General features: G+C 51.0%; 1 protein-coding gene across 4 annotated transcripts in view; it reads right to left on the bottom strand.

The window, feature by feature from the left end:
• Positions 1 to 18,926, bottom strand: part of RNF220 (ring finger protein 220) — a 231,168-nt gene that overhangs the window by 44,146 nt on the left and 168,096 nt on the right. The gene's annotated exons all lie outside the window — the stretch shown is intronic.

Consider the following 18,926-nt stretch of genomic DNA (forward strand, 5'->3'; position numbering starts at 1 on the left):
GTTCTTGCGAAACAAGAGCCTGGCTGGTGCCCTGACCTACTGTGATGCTATTTGCTGTCTCTAGCAGTAGAGGGGGCCTGGTTTGAGCCCAGGCATGTCTCCTGGGTGGCCAAAGGCAAACATATGCAGGACGGCCAGGTGGAGGTCAGTCACCCTGTGGGCAGGTTTAGGCCCAGACTTGGGCTCAAACTGGAGCCAAGGGCTCTGGGCCAAGTCACGATCAAGCTCACTGAGCCTGGGGCATAGAACCCCAACTGTTGGCCCCACCGGCCTTTGCTCCACCGAGTACACCAGCCAACCTGTTTAGAGACTGGTGGAGCTTCAGGGGTCACAGCTATTTCATATCCCTGATCTTGGCTGTCCCAAACGTAACTGCAGCCTCTCTCCCCTTCTAGAGGTACACAATTCAGCTCCCCGCCTCCCTTAGCTAATAACTTCCAGACAGTGCCCTGTGCTGGGCTGGGCCAATGGTAGGCGGGGCAGGTGGAGCCTCGCAGAGTTCTCTGGGATTAGCCATTACTGACTGTGGCAAAGGGCCCGATTCAGGAAAATATCCGCATATGGACATGCACACATATCCTCTCAGATGTCTGGACACACGCGTGCACGTGAGGGCACTGGCACACACAGGTGCTCACACAAGTGTGGGCATTTTTTCACATCTAGACAAACACACCTGAGCACGTATGCATACATATCTGCGAGTATAGACTGAGTATACCTATATACTCTCCCCATCATGCCCACACACTTCACTCTCCCCCAGTGCCTTCCTTGCCATGGAGCCAAAATGCTAGGACTGTACTGTTTAAAGTAAAGTAAATCCAAGTGTGCTTTACCCCCTGCTGGCTCTGACTATGGGCTTATAAAAATGAAGTGGGAACCTCTACAGCTGCGGGCAATAAATCCTGAACCACCGAGGAGGGCATGTTACCTGCCTTCTGGGCTCATGGCTGGGACTCGGGGCACTGATTACAAGTGCCTGCGGGGCTGGGTGGGCACCCGGCCAGCTGCTCGGCCTCAGGCCCTGCCTGCTAGCTCTGCCCAGGCCAGCTGTCTTCCACAGACCTGCGGGGTCAAGAGACCCAGAGCCCTAGGCGGTGAGGGAGGACCGAGAGAGGAGTAGAGACAAGTAGGGGAGGAGAGGACTGGGGTGGGGAGAGTGAGCAAGACAGGCACGTGCTGCTGAGGCTGAGGGGAGCCCTCGCATCTGGAGATCAATTAGCATCAATTACTGACTTCATTTAATTGTCGTCCAAGATGAATTTGTCATTTTTAGCTGGGAATTAATGGGAGACCTTCACCTCTCCCTGGCAGCAGCAGCAGAGCCAACAGCGGTCACCTCAGCCTCCTAGGAGCCCTGAATCCTGCTCGAGGCCGGGGCGGGGCCAGGACAGGCAGTTAGCGGGGCTTCGGTTCCCTGGGCAAGCTCCTGCCTGCCCCGGGCCCAGCCAGCCTGGCCCACTAGCCCAAGGCCAAGGTGGGGGCCGTGGGTCCTGCATCGCAGTCCTTCGCAGCCTCTGGCTTCAGCCAGAAATTAATTTGCTGGGCTGAGCATGTTTACCTTTTCCCAGCAAAGGCGAGACAGTAAACAGCGGACCGGCGGCTGAAATTGAATTGATAACTGCATCAACGTGCCAGATAACGCCTAAAATAATACGCCGATAAGGAAATTCGATTTGATTTGCTGCTGCGCATCAGATTGGCCCCATCTGTAGCTGCCTGTAATCATTTTCAATTGCGTTGGGAAACCTTATTTGTCCTTAAATATTTCTGTCATTTTTCATTGCTGGCGACAGATCCTTGGGCAGGTGGCAGGGGTGCGCTGCCTCTGTGGGCGCGGGGCAGCGGCCCGAGGAGGAGGGGTAGTGAGGACTCGCAGGAAAGGAGGCAAGGAGCAGGCAGCCGGGCGGTGACAGCTGTTCCTCCAATCAATCACGCTGTCGACAGGGAGGGACGACTGGCTGGCAGAAATTGAGTTTGCCTCACAGGGGACGATTGAGCAAATTAATAGCCCATTAGCCAAGCAGTGACCTGAGAAATGAAGGTGCAGGGGTTCCTGCTCGCTCAGGCCGGCTGGGGTGGGGCAGGGCAGGGGGAGGGCCTGGGGAGGAGGTGGGGGAACATGGGGAACATACGTGTGGGAGGTGGGGTGCGGAGTAGACGGTGCAGGAGGAGATGTCAAGTTGGGGGAAGGGGGCTGGAGAGGCCGACAGTCCTGGGAGAGATGCCGGGGAGTGAGGGGGTGGAGGTGGCTCCACTGATGTCTCTTTACCATCTTCCCATCATGCCCTCTGGGACAGAGTACCATGCCAATAAACTCTCCTTCCTTGGTCCCTAGATACTTCCTTTACTTTCTCTCATTACTTTCCTGGAAACCGGCACCTCCCCTGCAGACACCACTCCCTGAAATCCTCTCCAGTGCAGGCTGTTTATTCTCCCAACTCCAGGTTCCTCAGGCCAGGAGGTGAGGTCAGTGTCTTCCTTGTGCTCACTGCCACTTCCAGACCACTGTTTCTCCCACCCGATGGGCTCTGCGGTCAAGTGCTACCCTGCATCTCTCATCACTGTCATCCCCCATTCTCCATAGTCATGGAGGACTTTGACTCTCACTTGTATACCCCAAGCCCCATCACTGACCTCCTCAGCAACTGTTATCTTTTCCTGTACTCACTTCCTCCTGGAGGCCCTTGTCAACGACTTGAATTCCTCTCTGATAGAACTCCCTCTCACCCAACCCTCCTACAGCCTTGCACCCATCATACTTGCTTCCTGCTCTGTCCTCCCATCTCCTGAGACACCACTTACTCATGGATTCTAGCCCGAATCCTAGGGCACATTGCTTCAACACCCTCTTGCTTCCTTTGCCTTCTCCACAATCCAACTGTTCTCCTTTTTGTTTCAGACACACAGACAGCTAAAAGCAGTTGGGGGAAAATCACAAAACCACGCAGATATGTGCCAATAAAAATTCACAGTTTCCAATCTCAGCACTACTAAGCAATCCTTTAACATGCCCTTGGTCAGCTCTGTCTCCCTTTTTCCCACAGAGACAATCCATATTTTACTATCTGGAGTCCCCCACCCCATCTTCTGTCCCCCTCTATCTTACTGGGTGGCCTTGCTTCCCACTTCGCTCAGAAAACTGAAGTCCTTAGGTATGAATTCCCTCAACTTCCAGATCCACACCTGCCTCCTTTTTTCTTCTTCCAGTTTTAGTGGAAGAGGTATTCATCCTCCTGTTCTAGATGGGTTTAGAATCTTTCTCCTGGATTTAGAATCCCATTCCTGCCTATGTTCTAAATCCTGGATGTAGAATCCCGTTCCTGCCTATGTTCCCTACGTGGGCCCCCTCTCTCTTGTGCCTTCTCCTTTCCCTCCTCATGCTTCCCTCCATCAGAATCTACGTGCTTGGAGTCGGCTCCATTGCAAACATTTCAACAACTCATCTCTGCCTTGTAGCTAACGCCTTCTCCTTCTTCCCTTTTTATCCTAAGATGCTCCAGAGTTGTGCTTGCTTGCTGTCCATACTCCTTTGTCTCCTAAGCACTTCTTGCCTTGCCGCAGTCTGCCTCCCCATCACCCCACTGTCAGTCAGACTGTGCTCAGTCAGATCCTGGATGGTCATCATTCACCAAACATAATGTATACTCCAGCTATATTCATTTATTCATTAACTCTGTAAATATGTATTGAGGGTCTTCCATGTGCTAGGCACGGCACCAAGGTCTAAGGATACAATAAACTCCAAGTCTTTACGGAGCTTACAAAGTAATGAGGAAACAGATACAATAAGAGCATACAAACAACTGTAAAATTGCAGTCGTGCCAAAGAGAGGCGAACAGTGCTGTGGGAACCTATAAATGCAGAGTTGCCCTGCCCAGAGGAATCCAGAAAGGCCTCCCTGAGGACGAGACACAAGCTGAAATGTGAGGGATAAGTACAAGTTGAATAGATGAGGAGGAAGGGAAGGGATAACACTGACCAAATACTTCCTCTGTGCCAAGCACTTCCCTATTTCATAAGTGAGGAAACAGGCATGGAGACGCTCTGTAACTTGCCCAGGTAAGTGGTGGTACTGGACTTTCAACCCCGGCAGGGCAATACCAGAGCCCCTGCTCTTAATCCTTCCGCTCTGCCCCCTCGGATGTCAGCCATTACCTTGTCTTCAGCCACTCCTCTCTCTGCACACTCTCTTCCTCAATTCTCACCTCCAGTCCTGTATCACTGCGTACCGGATCCTCCGCTCGGATGTTTCGCAGGCTCTTCAAGCTCAGTGTGCCTAAATGGGACTTACCTTTCTCTAGACCTGCCCTTGTCCTGCTTTTTCTAGTTCAGCGAGTGCCACCACCATCTGCAGACTTCCCTCCACCAGCAATCGGGACGCTTACTCTTTACTCTGGCCCCTACATCCAGTAAGTTTACATCTTAGCTGTTTATATACCTCTTTTCTCCATTGCTTTAGTTCAGACATCATCTCCAGTCTTTACTGTCAAGTCTCCTAACACATCTCTGTCCCCCTCTAATCCATTTCTATCTCTACAGCCAGCAGGGTCTTCCTAAAACACAAATGGGATCCTATCATTTGGCCACTTAAGACCTTTCCTTGGCTCTCAAAGCCCACAGCATAAATTCCAAATTCCTTATCGTGCAAGTCCCTCTCCAGCCTCTTACCCCTCCGGCAATGCTGTATGCTATGGCTGGACGAGTCCCAGCTCTTCACGTGTTCTCACTGCCAACGGTGCCTGTGACATCCATCTTCCCATGGGCAACCTATACCTCCTATTTATTCTTTAAGACCACACTCCGACAGTATTTCCTCTTTGAAGCTTTCCCTGATATTAAGTACTCTGTCATGCTATTTCTTATGTCTATACCTCTAATACTGCAATTATCTGTTTATACATCGGTCTCCCCTGGTAGACTCTGAGCTCCTTGAGGGCTGGGAGGTTCTCTGATTCGCCTGGTACACAGAGGACCCCACACGGGGTCTGGCACAGAGTGGCTGGTAGTGACTGTTGAATGATTCAGTGGCCAAATCAATGGGAGGGGAACTTGATGGGACTGCAGGAGAACGTCTGAAAAGACAGTGAATGGTGGAGTAGGTAGGTGGTGGAGGGGTGGGGGTGAAGGAAGAGGGGAAGGAAGCAATCGAGGTAATGTTGTCAAGCCTATAGTTTAAATAGAGCCTGGTTTCATGGTCAGTGAGAGGGAGAAGCCCAAGGACTTCAAAAGGTAGAAGCCCTTGAAAGACAAATGCTCTAGCTGTCCTAGAAAAATGCCAGTGTCCACAGACCTGGTGAGAAGAAGGTGGGCAGTGACCACGTGAACACAGCTGGACAGTAAAATCCCATGCCTAAAAAACACTGACAGACATACCCACCAGGACGGACAGATACCCACGTGCTCATAGAGGGTCTTCAGTAGCCTCCCCCATCACAGAGCCCTCTGCGGGCCTGCTAGCCCACCACCCCACGTGGAACCCCTAAGCTGCTCTCTTTCTCAGCAATTTCCCTACCCAAGAAAGCTCTAAGGGTTTCAATTACCGGCGCATGGGATTTAGTGCCCTGGGCTTCTCTGACTGGAGGAGATTTATTTGAAGGTTTAGTGTCGTGGAGAATTCACGTCTTCACTCCCAGGAGCCCAGCTTCCGTCCTGAGCCCCTAAATCAGGAACCAAGATGGGCTATTGTCACTTACCGCATTAGCCTCGTTAGCGGACCAGGAGGGGTGATTAATAGCAATGCACACACAGCCATCCTGCTCGCTGGCCACTCTGCTGCTGTGTGTGACCTGGGGAGGGGGTGGGGAGTGGCTGAGCCTGATCTAGGGTAACTAAGGGGTCTGGGCTAGAGGCCCCCCCAACACCCCCCCGCCCCCTGCCGGAGAGGGAAGTCCCTGTGGTTCTTCCAGATCTGGGGACAGTCCAGAGATGAGCAGGCCCAGACTGGGACAGCCCAGCTAGAGGCCTCTGGGGCCTGACTCCTGGAGGGGTGAGATAGCAGGAGCGCATGATGGGGGCTGGTTCTAGGATAAGGCCCAAAGTGTATGCCTGTGTGTATGAGAGATGTGTGCACGGTGTGGGGTAGAGGTGGACGGAGAGAGTGGGGGGTGTGTGTGTAGGAGGGAGAGAGCAGTGGGTGTGTTTATTTCATTTCCCAAACACTCTTTGAGTGCTTACTATGGGCCAAGTGATATTCTAAGAGCTGGAAATACAGCATAGAAGAGGACAGACAGGGCCCCGAGAAAGAGGTGGGGTGTGTGTGTGAGAGAAAGAGGAAGAAGCATGTGAGAGAGAAATGAAAGCGAGCGGTTGGCGGTGAGAGAGAGAAAGAGAGGTGTGAACATAGGAGTGGAGAGGGAGAGGTTCAGAGGAAAGGCAGAGGGAAGTCTGTGTGTGAGCAGGGAGAGAGAGACAGGAAAGTGTAAGGGAGCATCTAGGGGACACTTGTGTGAAGCGGGTGTGTGTGACAGAGTGGGTGTGTAGATGGGGTTGAGAGGACATACTGTGCATGAATAGGGCCCTCAGTAAGGGGAGCACAGAGGAGATCTGTGTGTCAGGTGCTAGAGAGGGGAGTGAGTGTGCAAGAGGGAGGTTGTATAAAAGGAGATGAGGTGACAGAGAAGGGTTGGTGTGTATTTTCTCTGTTTTTCTTTGTCTCTGCAATTTCTCCCATCTTTCTCCTCCCAGAGTTTCTGGAGTCCGGCTACCCTGGGTTTGAATTTCAGTTTTGGGTACTGCATTCATTTACTTATCCATTCATTCATCCAACTGTTACTGAGCATTTACTGGCTTTTCCTTTCTGTGCCTCATTTTTCTAACCTGGAAAGCGGAGACTAACGGGGCGAGTATGAGAACTCAGTGATGGAATGCATTAACATGACTTGTGAGCACATAGAATTAGGAGCTGGGGTCACTCTGGCACAGCCCCTGGCGTGTGGGTCAAGAAATGGTAGCTAGGGGCGCCTGGATGGCGCAGTCGGTTAAGCGTCCGACTTCAGCCAGGTCACGATCTCGCGGTCCGTGAGTTCGAGCCCCGCGTCAGGCTCTGGGCTGATGGCTCGGAGCCTGGAGCCTGTTTCCGATTCTGTGTCTCCCTCTCTCTCTGCCCCTCCCCCGTTCATGCTCTGTCTCTTTCTGTCCCAAAAATAAATAAAAAACGTTGAAAAAAAAATTTAAAAAAAAAAAAAAAAAAAAAGAAATGGTAGCTAGACAACTAGGGCTTCCCTACCAATCCTGTTTGCCTTTCTCTCTTCTTTTTCTGTCTTGCCTCACACTCTCTCAGTCACAGCTGAGCCATAGTATTAATTATTAGAACCAATTGACTGTTTAGACTCTGATGTTTTAACTAATCACCACTAATGGCAGACACTGGTGGGCAATCACAATCATTTCGTTCCCAGGCAAACCCCTTCTCATAGTTGAGAGCAGACAGCAGGGGGCGGGGTGTGTGTCAACAATAACTGGGATTTGGGAATTCCTTTTGAACTTAGAATTCTGTCACGGGAATTCAGTCTCCAGCAACTACCACCCTGGACCAGAAATACCCTAGCTGTTCTCCTTCCCTGAGTTGCTTCTCAACTGTAGTTCTTAAAAGTCCGCTTTCAGGAAGAGTTGTTCAGACATAGGTTCAAATGCCACCTCCTCGAGGAGCGTCTGATACATGCTGGTTGGGACGGGAAGCTGCACTCTGTCCATCTTGGCTGAAGCCCTCAGTGAAGAGAGCAGACAAACATGTGCTCCGTGCTGCTGAGTGTGGTGAGAACACCAGGGACAGGGATGTGTCCTGAACTCTGTGCTGAGAGGACACCTGCTTACTTGTCTTGCTTTCTTCACATTGAGGCCTCAGAGCGCTAGACTGTACGCAGCCTTGCCCCCACTCTGAGGCTCTGGGCCATCCTACACCTGCTCCAGCCTAGCTGGGGAAGCCAGAGATCCAGAACTCAGGAATGCCAGCTTCCGGGTAGAGGCCAGGCAGGGCAGGACGGTAGGGTCCAGATGTCCTGGAGGGGGTGATCTAGGCACCCATGGCCAGTAGGTGTCGCTGTGGCTCCAGCACTGGGAGGGGGTGTAAGGCAGGGGGCCCTGGAGTAGGCCCAGGGGCTGGATGCCCTTTGGCCTCCCTGCCCTCCCCTCAGGCTTTTCTGCCAGGAAATCCTCCTCAGTGCTTCTCAAACTTCAAGTGTCCAGAGCCCTTAGAAGTTCGTGTTAAAATGTAGATTCTGATTTGGTAGCTCTGGGTTGGGTCCCAAAGATTTTGCATTTCTACAGAGTTCAGAGGTGAAGCTAATGCTGCTGTTCTGTGGACCACTCTTTGAGGTGGGAAGGTTGTAGCCTGGAAGGCTCCCTGGCTGGGGGACATTGCACTCCCTTCCAGAGCCAACACTCACCTTCACTCCTAGTTCCTCAGTAAAGCTTCCAGACCAGAGGCCATGGGTAACTGTCACGGAACCCCCTCTTTTTGGACACCAGCATGAAGCAGGCAGTTTCTAGGGAAGCTCTGAAGCAAACCCTACCTCCGCTCCTCTGAGCCAACTCAGCCCTACCACCTAGCTCAGATTCTAAATTTAAATCTAAACCTGAATCCAATCCCAATTTCCCCAAATAACCTCAGTTCCCACCCTCAGAGCTACATCCCGATACCAACCTCAGCCCAACTCTTGTGCCCCCTTAAGTCCAACAGTTGTAGTATCCATTGCTTCAGTCCTGCTCAATAAATGCTCCCTTAGCCTCTCTGATAATCTTTCTGGTCCTCTGCCAAACTTTCTTCTCAATACCAGTTTGAGTCAGGACAATGGGGCAGTAGGATCTGAGAACATTTGCCTCATCAAGCTGGTCCAGGCCTTAGCAGCAGAATTTAGGCATTTGCCCCAGGCAGAGGGGAAAAAGCAATTTGGCAGTCTAGCTGAGACTAGGCATTCCCACACGCTTTCTGGAAGGCCCCTTTCTGCCGGGGAAAGGGGCGAGTCTTGTCCTTATTCTGTGTTCTCCTCTGTCCTAAAGGTTCCATTTTTAAGGATGTGCAGAAGGCAGGGAGGAAGCATATCTATTAGCTCAGCCCTGATTGCAGGTGAAAAACGAGGGTATGTGTGTGTGTGTGTGTGTGTGTGTGTGTGTGTGTATGTGCGTGTGTGAGTTTTGGGGGGTGAAGTAAGCAAAGCACCCTCAATGGCCTTCCCCCCCCCCCCAAATAAAGGTTTTTCTGAGGGACCCTCCTCTTTTCCTAGCCTTGTCTACTATCTGGCCCTCCTGGGCACGACAGAGGCTGATTCTTGCAGGGGTGATAAGTTAGAAGAATTTGCCCCTTCCTAGTCTGACATTTTGTGATTTTAAAGAAGGAATGCAATTTTAAATAGGAATAATTTGTTTTTGCCCTGGTGAGCTATGCACTGTGACAACTCCCCAACTCTGGAAGGCAGAAGATGGGTCCAATCAGAGAACCATCTCTCACACTGTGAGGCACCGTGTAATAAAAAATGCCCTTGCCTGTGCCAAACACTTCTGCCTTTAAAAAGCACTCCCCTTCTCCATTTATAAATAGCTCCATTTAGGAAAACTACCTTTGCCTTTAGAGAGCACCTCCATATTTACAAAATAGCTCTCTAGTTTTACAAATCACTTCTCAGCAACCATTTAAATAAAAAGATGCTCTTGAATACCTTGGAAAAGTTACTTTACTTCCCTGTGCCTCAATCTTCTCATCTGTAAAATGGAAAGAATAGAAGTAGCTACTTCACAGGATTATACATAAGGTTATTTGAATAGTACCTGGCACATATAAGTCCTTTATGTCAAGTAGTTGTTATTATTATTGCTGTTGTTGTTATTACTAATATCGTGGGATATTTAGCACCTTAGGGAAAGTTTCTTTAAAATTTTTTTAATGTTTATTTATTTTTGAGAGAGAGAGAGTGAGAGAGCTGGGGAGAGGCAGAGAGGGAGACAGAATCCAAAGCAGGCTCCAGGCTCTGAGCTGTCGGGACAGAGCCTGATGCGGGGCTCGAATCCATGAACCATGAGATCATGACCTGAGCTGAAGTCGGGTGCTTAACTGACTGAGTCACCCAGGCGCCCCAGGGTAGTTTCTTTAGATAGGGGTAGGTAAAAGTATTTGTCCCAAGTCTGTTGCTAGTAAGTTTAAAAATAAAACACTTGGCATCTACAGTCTAGTGCTGTGTTCTGTCTACCACACTAAAAACATCTGGCCAGAGCAATCTGTATCAGGAAGTAAAGACTGACTGGGTAGGAGGGTAGGTCCAAGAGTCCCCTGCCCTCTGCTGGGTCTAGGGCATGGGAAGGAACAGAGGAGGAAGGCTCACCTCCCCCTTGTTGAGCTGTGGGAACTGATGGGGGGTCTGAGTGGGGGCAGGAGACTGGGTAGGCTCTGCTGCTGGATCTGTTCTGTGGTTGCCGGCTGGGCTTCCATGACCTGGAGAGACAGCTAGAGTGATGACGCTTAACCATGGCAGATCTGGACCCAATCCCCTGACCAGAAACAGAGCCTTTCCCCTCCAGGCTCTTTTTCATTTTGGCACTGGTACACTCCCTCCACCCACACTCCCTGCATTCTGTCCTGGTGGCTCAGTCATAGGCCAGGTCTCCCAGGGCCAGGGCTGGGCTGAAGGTACGGAATAGGAGTAAGGAAGGTGGAACATGAGTTTTAGAGTCAGGGAGATCTGTCTTGAAACCTACCTTAGCATTACTAGCCATGCATCCTTTGGGCAAGTGCCTTGCTCTATATGAGTCTTCATTTCCTCAAACCCAGAGACGGAGGATAATAATACTGACCTCCCAGGTTGCTTTAACAAACAAATGAGTGTGCATCGCCTGAAGCACAAAGGCTTGCACTGAGTAGGTGTCAGCATGCCTTCCTGCCCTGCTGGGAAATGGGGGTGGTGGGGTTGCTGGAGGCCTGGGAGTGCAGGGGGACCAGGCTGACAGCCTGGGAGGCTTGGGGAGGTTTTGCCCACAGGCTCTAGGGTTCTTCCTTCCACGCAGGCCTAGCCCTCCCCCAGGACAGAGTGGTCAGTGGTCATCGGGACAACACAGGCCTGTGTCATGAGGAAGGCAGCTGTGTGGGGGGTTGGGCTGAAGGTTATGTGGAAAGAGGACCTGAGGCAGGGGCAGCTGGGAGGCCTGGCCAGGCACAGCCTGTTACCAGCTGCACCCTGGGGCTCTAAGTCCTGCCACCACCAGCACCCCCTAGCTGAAAGTCACCAGCCCTGGGCTCCTGAGTCTTAGTTCTCAGTTCTAATTGTGGAGTGGGAAAGGAAAAGGAATCCAGCGAAGTCTACCATAGCTCAGGCTGGGTTGGCTCAAGGGAGAGCCTGCCCTCTGCTCTCTCTCCCTCTGTCCACTGGTCCGTCTGTTCCTTTCTCCCTTTTCTTTCAATTTTATCACAATCTATTCCAAACTTCTGGAATACCCTCGAAGTTTGGGGCACCAGTGCTTAGGGGGGTGGAAAGAAGAGCAGCCCAGGCTCCAGGGCCAGGCACAGAAGATCCTACTGCAAGGCTGATGTGGGAAGACAGAGGAGAATGGGTTTGGAACTCAGAGGAGGAGAGTGCTTCCTGGAGGAGGGAGCACCAGAAGTCTGGAGTGTAGGATGGATGGCAAGAGAAGGAAGGGTGGAACAATAACCAAGACAGAGGTGGGGAGACAGTCCAGCAGAGCCGGAGAGTATACTGGAGTAGGGGAAGATGGAGGGGGTAATGGGCCTGGGTGATACAGGCTGGGGTGGGGGGACTCCCTTGGGCCTTCATTCTGTAGGCATCAGGAGCCATGGATGTGTTGTGAGCCAGGGAAGAACATGGCCTTGGCATTTCAGAGCTGGGAAGACTGACATGTCTGTAACTCTCACAAGGCAAGCCCTGACCCAGCATAAAGCAGTTTGATCCTTGCACATGGTGGACGTAGCTGGGGTTATTATCCCCATTTTATTGATGAGGGAGTGAGAGGAGTCAGGGGAGATACCTGAAGTCCCACAGCAGCACATAATGGAGCTGGGACTTGCAAGGTTGGCTTCCTTAGCAAGGCCTGCATGGGCATTTATGTATATACCACTGTTTGCCAGCCAGCCTTGTCCCTTCCCACTTCCTGCCGTGTACACCATGCTTCTGGCCACACCGAATTCTTTCAGTTTCTCAAATGGGCCATATTCTCTCACCTTGGGGCCTTTACATATGTCGTTCCCTCTGCCTAGATGGTGAACTTCAAGGTGAACTCTTCTGGTAAGTGGGAAGACTCGAATCTTTAGGCTAGAATATGTGTCCCCAAAGCCTCCAAGTCTTACCCATCACATTGTAATTACACTTTTCTTGTCTATTTTCTCAGCAGGGCCTGACACAGTGAGTGATGCCAAATGAACGGACGGGTAGAGAGGTGAGCTTCTGCCCATCCCAGCCTTCCTATGCTGGCTGCGGTCTCAGCAGCGTTGCTTCACATGGAGGGTGGGCACCTGGGCTCAAGGAACACAGGAGGTGCTGAGGATGGCCCTGGGCCTGCCAGGAACAAAGCACTGGAGAAAGCAGAGATTTACTTGAATTTAAGTTAGTGCAAGACCTCGCCTGAAGCGGGCCCTTGTGAACCTTCAAGGAAACACAGGGCTCCTGAAGGCTGGAAAGGTGCTTTTGAGCAGAGAGCCCTTGAAGAATGGGGAACGCCATACTTCATGGAGAGAGAGTAAGGCACTTGCCCAAAGGATGCATGGCTAGTAATGCTCAGGCAGGTTTCAAGACCAGATTTCTCTGATGCCAGAACGCATGTTCCACCCTCCTTACTCCTATTCCATATCTTGAGCCCAGCCCTGGCCCTGGGAGACCTGGCCTACGACTGAGCCACCAGGACAGAACACAGGGACTGTAAGCCTAGGAGCAGGCAGATGAGTGGGAGCAGAGACGGGCAGAAGAAGGAATTCAGCTCCCTACCTAGATTCTCCTTGCCCAGCAGGGCCCAGACTGCCCACCTCACCAAAGGGCACCATGTGGGTGATTGCCCAGGACACTGGTCCTTCTAACGTGCTGAGTGGGTGAACTGGGATGTTATAAACTATACCTGTGAATCCTGACACCAGGTGCCTGCTCCCCAGCTCAGGGCTTACCACAGATAATGCATTCTCTGAGGACCAGACTGTGGCCATGGTCACAGAGCCACACACACCAGTCCCAGTGTGCCCTGTCCCAGTCCCTCTGTCCTCACACCTGGCTTTGCCCCCTCCAGACTAGAAGGTTCCTGAATGCAGGGGCTCTGCTTTAGAATCATCTCGTTCCCAGCCTATGTGTTGTTTATAAATATATGTTAAATTTAACTACTGGGAGAGCCAGAAGTATAAGAAACAGGGATGGGGGTTTTGCCTCCCTTAAGCCTGTTTTGTTACATGTAAAATGGAGACAGTAATCTCCATCACCTGGGATGCTTGGGAAGTGTAAGATTGGCATTAGTCCACCTTTAGGGGGTGGATATTCTTATCTCTATTATTTCTATTAAGCACAGTGGGGCTCAGAGAAGCTTGGGGACTTGTGCAAGGTCACACAGCAGGAAAGTGGAGGGGCTGGGATTCAAAGGAATCCTCTCTTCCTCTCTGCTACTCTCCAGCTTCCTAGGGGTGGGAATGTGAAGTTTGGTTGCAGGTATGGATATGTAAGTCAAGTAGGGGAGTCAGATAAGGTTCTTATCTGACCAGTGGGGTGTGGAGTTCAGCCTGAAGCACACAGCCTCGCATGGTAAATCCGAAAGGAGAAATAATGGGGAGAAGCATGCCTGAAGCCAGGGTGGTTCCTCAGGGAGAAGACATGGCCTTGTCTTCTGAGAGTCTGATAAATTCTGGGAGAGGAGGCAGGCCTCAGGCACAAGGAAAGGCAGCAGGTGGGCTGGGTAGAAGGGCATGATGGTAAAGGAGGTTTGAGACACAGGGTCTGAAGGCAGGAGAGCCACAAGAGAAGGATGGCAGAGACGAGTCGGCCCAGGCTTGGTACTCTTCATAACCTGGTTCTGCAGGCAGGAGTGGGGACTGGCCACCTGCCACCCTCCTCACACCTGGGCTGGGGCCCAACCCATGGGCAGCCCCGGGCTCCAGCTACCTCTGCCCCCTGGCCCAGCAGCAGGCCCAGCTGGCTCACCTTCTCAATCAATACTGCGCTCTTAATGGGCCCAGCCACCAGCACCAACCAGGGGCATTAAATGTTAATTATATCTATTTGGATTTGAAAAATTTTATTACTCAAGTTAATTATGGCTGGAGTCATAAAAAGGTTTCAGAGTGAAAGGGCTGCCTTATTGGGGCCACTTTCCCCAAGACAGATTGGAAAGGAAAAGAAGAAATAAAAGCATCTGGCTCAAAGGGCCGGGTGCTCCCCATCCACTAAGCTGAGAGCCCAGGTCTCAGGACCCACATCCCCCAAAGCCTGAAGTATAGCTCACCACCCCCCGCAGAAGACAGAAGAGGCCTGTCCTGGGAAGGCAGGACTTCAGCTCACAGCCCCAGTTTGGGTGGTGCCATCTAGAGAAGGGCCCCCTGACAGTGGAGGGTCCAGGGAAACTGTTGGGGACCTCTGGGCTCCCAGAGATCTGGGATTGAAGGATATGCTCAGGCCTTTCTCCAAGTGGTCTTGATACTGGGAACTCCTCCAGCCCAGCTCCCCACCCTGGCCCGGCCCCACCCACCCTGGTCTGATTGCTTCCTGCCAGCCCCACTTATGATTCATGGGCCTGACCTTCGGCTATAAAGTGTTCACTGTAGCCGGCATTGAGGCAGGATTTACAGCTCTGGGGTCAGCTGTAGGCAATGACACACACAATAGCTGACTCACAAGGGTGCCCCATTTCCAGCCCACACATAACTCTCTTTTGCACACACAGGTACACATACACACATCTCGACAGCGACACAAACGCACATTCATGCCCAGGAGCTATCCTGCTCAGGCCTTTGGCAATGGGAGTTCTGTTTGTGGAACAAGTACTGTGTATTAGGTACTTTATAGGCATCTGTCTAATCCTTAACGCCAATCCTGTAAGGTTGAAGCAGTGTTATTCATTTTATAGGAGAGGAAGCAAACTAAGGTTCAGGCAGGTTAAATTATTCGAGCTCTACAGAGAGCCCCAGTGCCCCGGCTCTTGGCCAGGGAAACACTAAATCTACCAGAGAATGGGTGCTACAGAAGCCTGGGGGGCAGGGGTAAGAGAGGCCATCCCACCCTCTTCCCTCTTCCCCATCAGAGCAGCTTGAGGCTGGTTCAGAGTGGGAGGGAATGTTTCAGAGGCAGACCTGTCCCTTGGGCCCCCTGCAAAGTGCTAGAAGGGAGACTAAAAACCAAGAGAGGAATGCCTTAACCAGATATGAGATTGGGATTGAAAACTACCCAAACGTTTAAAAATCAGAAGTCGTTGGGAATTAGGGAGGAATCTGCCCATGTTGTTAAGGGATCAACTACCCATCCGAGAAAGGGTATTTGAGAAGGTATAGTTGGTAGAGAGGGAAAAGATTTCATATTTGTGCCTCCCAAGTTGAGCTACTCAATGAACTGGCTAATGTATTATCATCGTTGTCATTCTTGTTCTTATTGCTGTACTTTTACTGGGAAGACCAAGTAAAAGGAGTTTGCCACTTCTCTTTTCGGCTCATGTACCATTTGCCTCTAGTTGGTTCTTCCCATTTTCTCAAGCCTCAGAATTTCTGCCTTTTCTCCAAAGCCGGTGCCTACTGTCTTTTAGGGCCAGTTCTCTCAGTCCTCAGCATGGAGCTCATCCTCGTGTCCGTTCCTCTCACTCTTGCGCTTTTGCCCCTAGATTAGTCCTTTCTCCTCTGTCTTCCAACGTGTGTGTAACTTCTCTCTTACCATGGCCAGCCCTTCCCTTGACCTTGTTAATTCTTATACCTCTTTCCTAAGTTTTTTCTGTCTTCTAATCTGCTTCCTGGAGGAAAGGCCTTCACCCTCCGGGATGGAGTGCCCATCATTGCTGGTGTCACTACCATGCCCTCACCCTCAGCCACTCACTGGAGCCCCATGGAATCCATGACCCTAGGTCCTCTGTGGGCTCCTTCTCACAGCACCTGTAGCTTTTCCTCATGCCCCTGCTCTGCCACCTCACCTCACCTCTGTGGTCCCTCCCCTCCCTGTCACTCCCTCCTCCTCGGCTGATCTCAGGCCAGTATCGTGTCTCCTCCTCCCACTCCTCCTGACTCAAGGCTCACTCCTGTGCTCTTTCCTCTTAGAGAATTTGTCTTCTTACCCTCGGGGACTTCAACTTTCCCCCTCTTCTATGTGACTCCCAAAGCTGCCTCTAATTTGGTGTTTTTCCTGAACTCCCACCCTGAGCTGTCAACTGTCCAAAGCACAGAACCGTTTAGATGCTCTACTTTCATTTCAGATGAAACACGCAAATTGGACATCATCACCTTTTCTTCAAAACGGCTCATTTTCCTCCACCTCATTTCTATCCATAAAATAGCTATTGTTCTGGTTGCCTAGCCTCCCCAAACACCCGATCCACTGATTAAATTAATATATTGAGCAAATATTTTCCAGGTGACTATCATGTGCAAAGCCCAAATAGCCCAGGGTGGTGGAGGTGGAGATGGGAGGCAGGACAAACATGGAGTAGTGTGGTGCCACCAGGAATGAAGGCTCTGGAATCAGGTAGATTCAGGCTCAAAGTCTGGCCCCATCACTGCTTGCTGACCATGTGATATTAGGCAAATTACTTAATTTTTTTTGTTCATTTATTTTTGAGAGAGAGAGAGAGAGAGAGAGAGGAAGACAGAGAGGGGGACAGAATCTGAAGCAGGCTCCAGGCTCTGAGCTATCAGCACAGAGCCTGATGCGGGGCTCAAAGTCAACGAGCTGTTGAGATCATGACGTGAGCTGAAGTTGGACACATAACCGACTGAGCCACCCAGGTGTCCCGTGCTCCTAGGCAAGTTAAAGTGAACACAGAGCACTTCCTATTTGCCTTGCACTGACTTAGAGGCCTTACCTTTATAATCCACTTTATCTGCACAACCACCACAGTATTACTACAATTATGCCATTTTAGAGATCGGAAAAACAGACACAGAGAGGTTAAGAAATTTGCCCAAGGTCACATAGGTCAGTAAGTGGCAGAGCCAAAGAATGAACCCAGGCAGGAAGGCAGTCTGTACTTAAAGCCACTTTGCTATATTTAACCTCTAAGGGTCTTAGTTTTACTCTGTTTTGCTTCCTATTGTCACCAGCATCTAGGAAACCATAAAGTATCCGTTGAGTAAAGGAGTACAAATAAATGGCTAAAATTCACCTGCTGGATTTGACAGAGTAGTTGCTGACCTTGGCAAAAGCGGGGTCCAGGAAGAGGCCATAAGGAAAGCTGCAGTGGTCTAAGGAGTGAATGGGAGAGAAGGAGGCTAGATAGGTGTCAGGTGTGGACAACCCATTCAAGAACTTGAAGGGAGGAGAGAGGGGGCACAGAGTCTGGGTAACGACTAATGTGTGTTTTGTTTTAGTGCATGGAAAAGGGTTGGGACTCCAGGAGGGAGCACCATTGCTGAAGCCAGGCCTCAGAGAGGACAGGAGGAAATAGGATCCCAAGCCCCAGGAGAGGGGACAATTCCTGGCCAGGAAGGACATTACTCTGTTGGAGAGAGAGAGATCTGAGTTAAACAGATAATGGCAGCCTCACTAGGGCAGGGCTGAGCTGGAGGAAACCCCAGGGGTTGGAGAGCTGGGAGGAGATGCCTCCTTAACACCATCTTTGCTGGGACAGCCAGTGACCTGGAGGGTGGACTTTTGAGCTTCCTTCCTGAGCTTTCCCTCAGAATGCTTAGGGCCAGCTCCATAAAGAGGGGCTTGGGTGGCTGGATTAGAAATAGCCACTTCTGGCTGTACCAGGACAAGCCGGAGGTGGGGGAGGGCAACTCTTGGGCTACACATACCTGAGCCCTAAGTCCGAGTCTTGCCTTGCTGGGTACCAGCAACTAGTAAGGGACAGCCAGCTGGCATTTCCCCAGCATCCTACACCCTGACCGGGGGAGCCAACCCTATTTCCAGAGCTGGGGCCAGCTACGCTTTCCTTGAGTGAAGCAATAAAAGGGGAAAATCAACATCCCAATGATCTTGTTTATGGTGCTAAGTAAGCTGTACAGCTTAATCCGTTCGAGGTTAATGAATTTACGACTTGCTTTGGAGTTTGACAAGGGCTGTAAAAGAGGAATGAATACTCTGGGCAGCTCCTTCCCTAGCGGCTGCTTAGGGTTAGACTAGCCTGGCCTGGCCTGCCCTGGTGAAGGAGGGGAGAAGATTTAAGTGGTGGGTTCATGGCCAGTTGTCTGGGCTCTGAATTGAGAGGACCGGAGGAGGGACAATTCAGGGGCCAAAGGACCCTTTCTGTAACCCCCCATTAGGCTGGAGTGAGCCGAAGTCCCCAGGCTCTCAGGATCTTTGTGTCTTGGGCAAGTCATTTAATATCTTGCAGCCTCATCTGTAAGAGAGGGAGGATACCATCTACCCTTTAGTGTAGCTGTGAAAAAGATGTGAGGTAACACATGTGAAGAAATCAGCATTAGTCCTCAATAAGTGATAGCTACAGTAATTATCATTTTCTTCTGTCTTACATCATAATTTGCTGTTTATTCGTCTATGTCCTTTCGCCATTTGTCCATTCATTCAGAAATCCAATAAATCGTCATTGAGAAATTACACTGTGTGCCAGGCCCTGTGTCACACACAATTTGGTGTGAGAGGCACAGACCTTCACACACACTGAAAATGCAGGAAGACCAGTGCTGGGAAGGAGGGATGTGCGCGTTACTCTGGAAGCACAAAGAAAGGAGTGGCCAGGCCTGCCTGTCTGGTCTAAGCCACTTTGAATAATGTCTTGTCCTGACATAGCACTCGGCAGGTCACAGAATACTGCCATGTGATTCATTCGTTTGATCCTCACGACAATCCCA

This window comes from Panthera onca, chromosome C1 (assembly GCF_046562875.1).
Source record: "Panthera onca isolate mPanOnc1 chromosome C1, mPanOnc1 haplotype 2, whole genome shotgun sequence".
Classification (NCBI taxonomy): domain Eukaryota; kingdom Metazoa; phylum Chordata; class Mammalia; order Carnivora; family Felidae; genus Panthera; species Panthera onca.